This window comes from Anopheles coustani, chromosome 3, assembly GCF_943734705.1.
Source record: "Anopheles coustani chromosome 3, idAnoCousDA_361_x.2, whole genome shotgun sequence".
NCBI classification, from domain to species: Eukaryota; Metazoa; Arthropoda; class Insecta; order Diptera; family Culicidae; genus Anopheles; species Anopheles coustani.
The window spans coordinates 63280536-63288118 of NC_071288.1; the positions used below are offsets into that span (position 1 = coordinate 63280536).

Below are 7583 nucleotides of genomic sequence, written 5' to 3' on the forward strand. Positions count from 1 at the left end.
CATTACTTGAATACACGTGTTTTGGCTTATCATCGTAAATCGCAGTTTACGCTATTATTAGTTGTTCGATAAAAATCCACTTTCTTCAAGAGAAATAACCTACTCCAACTACCTACGGTGTCACCGCAAATAAAGACAATACACTAATTTTCGAAGATAATAAAAATATTAAAATACATAAAAACGTGTCAAAAATTAACAAAACTAACCCACTAACACCTTAACACAGTTTGCTCATTACAGGCTACTAACTATAATGACAGAGTCTACGCACAGCCTGCCAATTGTGTCATCTGCAAAAACTCCACCCCGGTAAACGATGAATGCATCTTCAACATGCTTACCCATGAGTCACCAAAGTGCCACACCACCAAAAATAGGAATGCAACGACCATAAGAAAGATCAAAAAGGGCATCGTATTAACCGACACTAACGCTAGCATCCTAATAACAGACGCATGCGGCGAGAAAAGAACCATAAACGGCCCAACAATAGCGGAGATTACAAACTGTTCGATAACCGTATAGAATCAATCATTCTTCAACACAGCTCAGAAGACATTCAAAACTGAATAAAAAAGCAACGTATGCAAAGCCTGTACGCAAAAACGTTAAAAAATCTAGAGCCGGTAGTAGAAGATGAGGATCTCGAAGAATTAAAGAAGGAAAATTTACGTCACATCAGCAAAATTCAGACCTATGTACGGGAAACACAAGGGAGTCTCTTTGCTGGAGTTATCATCTTAATTCTCATCATCAACATGGGACAGTTTTGCAATAACCACTTCATATACAAAAAGCATCATCAACAGAATAACTCAACGCTGAACAAGTGCATCTTCCCAGATTTGCGCTGTATAGAAGCTAGCCGAGGACGACGGACAAATCCTACGAGGGGGGGGGGGGGCGGACAGGCATAGCTTCTTCTTCTTCTTGGCGTAACGACCCATGCCTGCCCCATGAAGGGCTTACAAGACTTTTTTTCCCTTTGAGTACGTGGATAGTCAGTCCTCTCGTACAGGGGAAGGGCCGGTCTCGGTTGCGATTCCAACCCACGCCGTCGAGGTGGTGAGCCACAGCGCTCATAGGACAGGCATAGCCTTGAGCATAATCATAAGAATCATTTTATTTCCGAAAACCTACTCAAGCGGTTACCCAATAAAATTGTATTATTTATAAATCCACAAGTATCAAACTCATAACTTTTCAATAAATGACATCGTAGTTTTGTCAATTAAAATTTTTAAAAATTACATTTCACGAAGAAGTTTAAAAGAAATATTGTGTTCAGAAGATAAATCCGTCATATATATTTCAAGTATTTTTTAATGAGGGTCCGCGACAGCCGAGCGGTAGCATCGGTTAGAAAATCGGCACATGAGCGCCGTGGCTCACCACCTCGACAGCGTGGGTTCGAATCCCTCCCCTGTACGAGAGGACTGACTATCTACGTATACTTAAGGTAATAGTCTCGTAAGCCCTGAATGGGCAGGCATGACCAACAAGGTCGTTATGCCAAGAAGACGTATTTCAAGCATATTTTAGGGTCTCCTTCGGTACACAATTTTCATTTAAACAGTAAAGTGTACGGATTCCAACAAAAACATATTCATGGATTTACCAGCAATAATCTTCGTAAACAAAATAACCTATTGATTATGTTGTAAATGTTAAGTTTACATCGAAATTAATTAAGTTAATGTAACAAACTTCATCGCAGAAACATTAAACAACCTTGCCCGTTTAAAAATAATTTATCACTGTTTTGATAGATGAGTCACGTAAAACATTAGCTTACCGCGCAGCACTTCGAAGACATCCTTTCTGAACAGTATTAAAGTACTCTTTTGCTAAATTAGGAATGGAAAAAAAAATCTGACAGGAAAACCCTGTGTAATCTACGCTGTAGCACTTTAAAGATAATAAAGACTTGCATTAGTCCTCTGAGCACATGACACTTGTTAGCAACAGTAATTTACCTTATTTCATATCCCTAAATTGTATGATCATATTTGTGGCACACTATAGCTGGACATTCCGCGACAAAATTTTAAACTGCAAGAAAATTATCAAAATTAGACAATGACAGAGATTAACTATTCAATCATACCAACCTTAACAAATATTTGTTACTCAAACAACCAGATGATTCAAATTTGATCAGTTATTGCTAGCTGCTTTTCTTATTTATAGCTTTCCTTAGTTAAACAAACACACAGCTTCGTAGCTTACTGTTTGAAACACATCCACGTGCATGAATAGTTTCTCCAAGATGGGTTTGATAACACTGTATGGCACTGCAGCTGAAATGAATACATCTTGTAAATTCCTTGATCCATGCAACTATAGTGAGTAGAAAAAGTATTCGTATAGACGAATATTTGTTGGAAGGTCCCGGTTTAATAGTGTAGTAGGCGCTAAAAAAAACCAATGGTCACATCGATTGTGGCAATGGTCAAGGCACTATCATTGTTTGATAAAATTAAAAAATTATAAAATCTTTAAAACAAATTAAAAACTAAAAAGATAATATTTTGCTAGCTCAAAAAGTATTCTAGGATAGTAAAGTATTGAACTATAGTAGTTGCTAGTACAGTAGAAGCAAGTCTAATCGGAAATTGACATATTATTTCAATTTGAATGAAATATAGCAAACCAAGGCCTAGAATTAACGCGTTAAACGCTTTTTTATGGCCGAGGAACCGACAGAGCCGTTTTTGTGGGGAAACCAGGTTATTGGGACCGACAGCACATTGCATTTCTTAAAAGAATATCGTCGATGCGCATGAACCTTCTGTTTAGAATTTGAATTGGAACCTTCTGTTTAGAATGCGTCGGGAAATGAACAAAAGTTTGAAAAAAGCCTTGGTTTTACAAATCGAGAAGTTAGGAGTTCAAGAAAGATTCATATTAAAACAAGAGAACGGCAAGAGTTGTGGCTTCTTTACAATGTCCCATAACAACTCCATTCGTTCCCGCAGCGTCCAGATATGAACCCGAACATCTATGAAAGATCTTACATGATTCTATTCGTAAACGGAGAAGGATGAGTTAAAAGGTCCATTGCAAGAAGAATGGGACAGAATTCCGCCAACTGTCACGGCAAATTTAGTCAACTCCATACCGCTAAGACTAAGAAGTGTCATTGAAACAAAAGGATACCTTAAAAAAATTGTATCTTAACCAATGGCGTCTCGTGAGAAAATGGGATGGTTGTGCACCTTCAAAAAAAGTAATACCTTCTTAGATAAACCATATCACGTGGTTTATTATAACCAGACCGACACGACACACGACGACGAATTTGGTCAGGATGTAAAGTGAATGAATAGTTTGAGGAACCGTAAATGATCAATTTATTTCTGCAATCTTTAATTGCTACTAAATGATTCTACCTGAAAAAGGAGTTTAACAGCTCATCTACGATGTGCTACTCAATGTCGATGCACAAATTGACTGGTAATTTCACGCTAAATAGAACAATTGCATGAATAATCTTTCGAATGAAAGTGTGTGCACCAGCAGTATTGCCCGCTCCAGCGTGCCTGCTTAGACATTTTTTAATTAGCTTTAAATTGTTGGCTGTATTTGCGTGTTTGTTTCCACGATTTTATTCCTAAGTTTTATTTTCTTCCAAATTTACTTCACGAACGTGAATATCTACTCGATAAATATATCCGCGGTTAGTCAATGTCTGTGAATCAAATTCTTATTTGGCAAGCCAGACTCACCTCGAGTCCGGCCTGAGTACAATCTCATGTGCACAGGAAAGGCACCTATACATCGACAATTTCACACGACGCATTCAACACATGCACGAGAGAACTTATGTGTACTTATACGATTGGCTAGTGCACCGCCAGAAGTGCCCACCCGTAAACAAAACTGATCGGCTTTCCAGCTGGATTTTGACTCTTGCTAATAAGAAAACTAGCGCTTCTTGACCGTTCGTAATGAGAATGGTATTATTAGACTGTGGTTAAGAGAACTGTTCTTATTTGATTAACACGTTGCGTACCGCGTCACCCAAATATGGGTGACGGCAGTTTTAGTACAAAAAAGTTTTTGACCTATACATAAATGAAAATGCAACATAAAAATTATTGTAATATTTTATATAAATATTTTGAATAGCTAAGTTTTTGCTTGGCCTTCGAAAACAATCGGTTTAACAAATATTATAAAGAAATTGTAATTAGAAAAATTGTACTAAAAATTGTGCTAAAACGCTTGGTACGCAACGTGTTAAAGATGCTCGTTTGTGGCAGCGGTGCACCAGCAGAAGTGCCCAGCGCAACGTAAAGCGTTTAGTGGATTTTGAACCATTACGGGTGAAAATTACAATACCATAAATAAATAAATAATTTCGTGATTCATTTTATAAATTCATGACAGTGCAATGCACAGGTTGCTCAGGTGGATGAGACGCCACTGATCTTAACGCATTACGCTGGCTTTCTCAAAAACAGGACAACAATACTTTTTGGACTCACTGTATCAAGTCGTTGTGCCTATTATTTTAAACTTCATCACGCATCGAGGAATATATCTTTACAATAGGCTAATGTTTGACCGGCGGGAGCGTGATATTCTTTATCGACAATATTTTTGTTTTTAGCCCTGGCAAAGAAGAGCATAACCGTTGCCTGCTAGTATTTTTGCAGGACCGGAACGTTCTATTCACTGAGAGACATCCAATCTTTTCCACTGATCGATTAGTTTCGGGACTGGGAGTACTCCAGGTGACCAGCCAAAAAATTGCTCATCGGCACCGGCAACAAGGTATTGATGCAAAACCTGCACTTTGAAAACAAATTAAACACAACCTATATCTCTACGGAATTCACAGAAAGTGTTTTCCATCGAAATTCAGCTCATCTAAAGCGTATCGACCACTCGGTTCATCACCGGACGGATCATGAACCAATTCGAAACCAAATTATAGGTTGCATCCACACAGAGATGTCCATTATAGGATCCATCTACCGAGATATCCGGGGTGGCAGTTTCGAAAGCTAGGTCGAAACAATTAACTCGCTGTCCTTTGAAACTAGATGATTACGTCGAATAACGGAGCTGGACGTCTCGAGAAAAAAGCTGGTGCTACTCCTGGTGCAAATTGTCATTGGTAATAAAGTAATGAATGCGGCATGTAACAAAGGGCTCGACAGACTAAAGAGCTACCGGTATCCAGTAGCGGATAGCGTGAACAAAAAGAAAAGCATATCGCTTCCCAACCATCCTGGCGAGAACACGTGTGCCGTCTCGGATTTTTGCCGTCTATACCGATCGTTCGTCGTAAACTGGTATATTTTAAGCGTGCCAATTATCTGATTGCCGGAACGTAGCAATTAAACATATTAAGCAGAAGTATACGACACAACAAGCATGCTAAAATAAAATTATTAAAAAAATATTTGTTTTTACAGCTGTCTAAACCACAAATTCATGTAATGCGAACAGCTGTTTGAATAACAAAATAAACTCAAGCTAAAGTTATCTGAGCGAAACAATTCTCTACTGAACATAAAGATTTTATGTCAGTCAGAGCCAGTTTTAAAACAATATGCCACCATTTTGATAAATGAGTAATGTAAAACATTTGCTTACCGCGCAGCACTTCGAAGACATCCCTTTTAAACGACACACTGAAACCCGTAAAAAATACCGCAAGTTAGAAAACAACAAAGATCAACTATTCAATTATACTAACCTTAACAAATCACTCCACTCATCGGTTTACAAATAGTTCAGTTGTTACTGTGATTCATACAAGCAGATGATTTAAATTCCATCCAAACAAACAAGTTATTCAAATTCGACCAATGCTACTAGCTCCTTTCCAGCAAATAACTTTTCTTAGCGAAACTAACAGTTCACTTGACAACACAATCCATCGTTTCTTACTGTTTGAAACACGTCCTGCAAGGATACGTTTACCAAAATGGGGTTTCCGTTGTCCAACCCCTGCATGGCTTTCCAGCTGAAATAAAAACAACTTATCAGTTCTTTGCTACATGATAATAAGTTATACCATGCACTTACCAATGTGCCGCTTGGCTTATTGTTGTTTTTGGTACATTTATAGTTTAGTTACGATATTCATTAGCAAAGTTATGATCTCAACAGCATGGTTGCGGATGAAATTATTGGATAAACAACACATATACGCAAACAATGCGTATTTTCAATCCTATAAATGCCGATGATTCCATACTTTTCATGATTCTGAGGTTATGTGGCGGGCAGATCAAATGTAATGTAACGTGTTAGATTCATAAACTTCATGATTTCCAAAATTCCGATCACAATACTGCAATAGAAAAAATCAAATTACAAAATTGATAACGGTTATACGTTTAACAACACTAACTTTATAACATCTCAGCAACTTTGATTGGCGATTCATAGGCGGCCAGCAATGAATACACATTCCATCGGTTCCATTCCATTCGATTCCATTTTTCGTTGTTCCAAGTTATTCAAATTGTTACACTTGACAAAGTATTTTATCACTGTTTCGGGCGCAGATGTTGTTCCTAAAAATATAGTACTGCTAGAATAATACAGCACGTAAAATGTTTGCCCGTAAATTCTCAACAATAAAACAATCCTCACCTTTTCCTCATGACTGCGTTATCCACTGGCGGGGTTATGATCAAGGCAATGGCAAGCCTGCAGAACAAAATATCGCATAAACCACGTACAAATTCAAACAATTCTTCTTTTTCTTCTTACGAAAGCCATTGATTCCATATTTTTGCTTTTTGAACCAGTTCATATCCAAGAAAACTTTCTCACTGCCTACTGTACAACACACTCACCGAAAAAATGCCACTCTGCAAATCCGGTTAGCAACCGATCGCTTCATTGCTATTCACACAATCAAATCATGCTTCAAGTTATTCAAACTGTTACTGCTTCTGTTACTGGTTAGGTTATGATCACGACGGCAAGGCTGCGAAATAAACTATCACATAAACCACAGAAATTCAAATAATGCATCCTGTTCTAACGAATGCGATTGTCACCATCCTTGGTGCTGTTCCAGCACGTGCACAACGGAGTACTTTCTCACTGCCTACTCTACAAATTGTATGTACGGTATTCGAGGTTCAAGCTTATAATAGAGTAAACATTGCAACATTTTCCACGCCACTTTAGCACGTTCATCATTCTTCTTCTATTACTTTCTGTCGAAGAATTGTATTGTCAGCGCCACACTGTGCCGCGCGCCGAAGAACAGAATTTGCTTATGGAATGAGAAATATGATCGTCAAGAACCCAGCCGACGAACGTGATTAAGATGCGTTTCCACAACACTATCCTAATGATAAATGGACAAGGTTAATATAGATAAAGTGTTATCCAAGATGATTAAATACTGAACTCCTGGTCACAGCTTTGCGCAACCGCATGCGGTCAAGGTGTGTAAATATAGAAGGTGACTTTATGTCGCTTTTGAAGGGGTGCCATATTTGAGAAGAGTTATGTCAAAAGCCCAATCCTTCCCGCTAGGCAATTTCGAGCAAATCGTCCTCAAAAACGTCCTCCATGACACAAACATCGAGCAGTTTTGTATG

At 38.2% G+C, this 7583-nt stretch overlaps 1 long non-coding RNA gene across 3 annotated transcripts; it reads right to left on the bottom strand.

Moving 5' to 3' along the window:
• Positions 1-1394: 1394 nt before the first annotated feature.
• On the bottom strand, positions 1395-7075 carry LOC131260238 (uncharacterized). 3 transcript variants are annotated; one of them, XR_009178134.1, is made up of 9 exons: positions 6739-7075; positions 6619-6675; positions 6374-6539; positions 6046-6313; positions 5714-5983; positions 5611-5648; positions 2115-2303; positions 1980-2055; positions 1395-1911 (listed from the first exon to the last, which is right to left on the bottom strand). It is a non-coding gene; the product is annotated as an uncharacterized LOC131260238 (long non-coding RNA). The 3 variants fall into 3 exon arrangements; XR_009178133.1 differs by having other exon boundaries at positions 6619-7075; XR_009178132.1 differs by having other exon boundaries at positions 6374-6556; positions 6619-7075.
• Between the last annotated feature and the right edge of the window lie 508 nt (positions 7076-7583).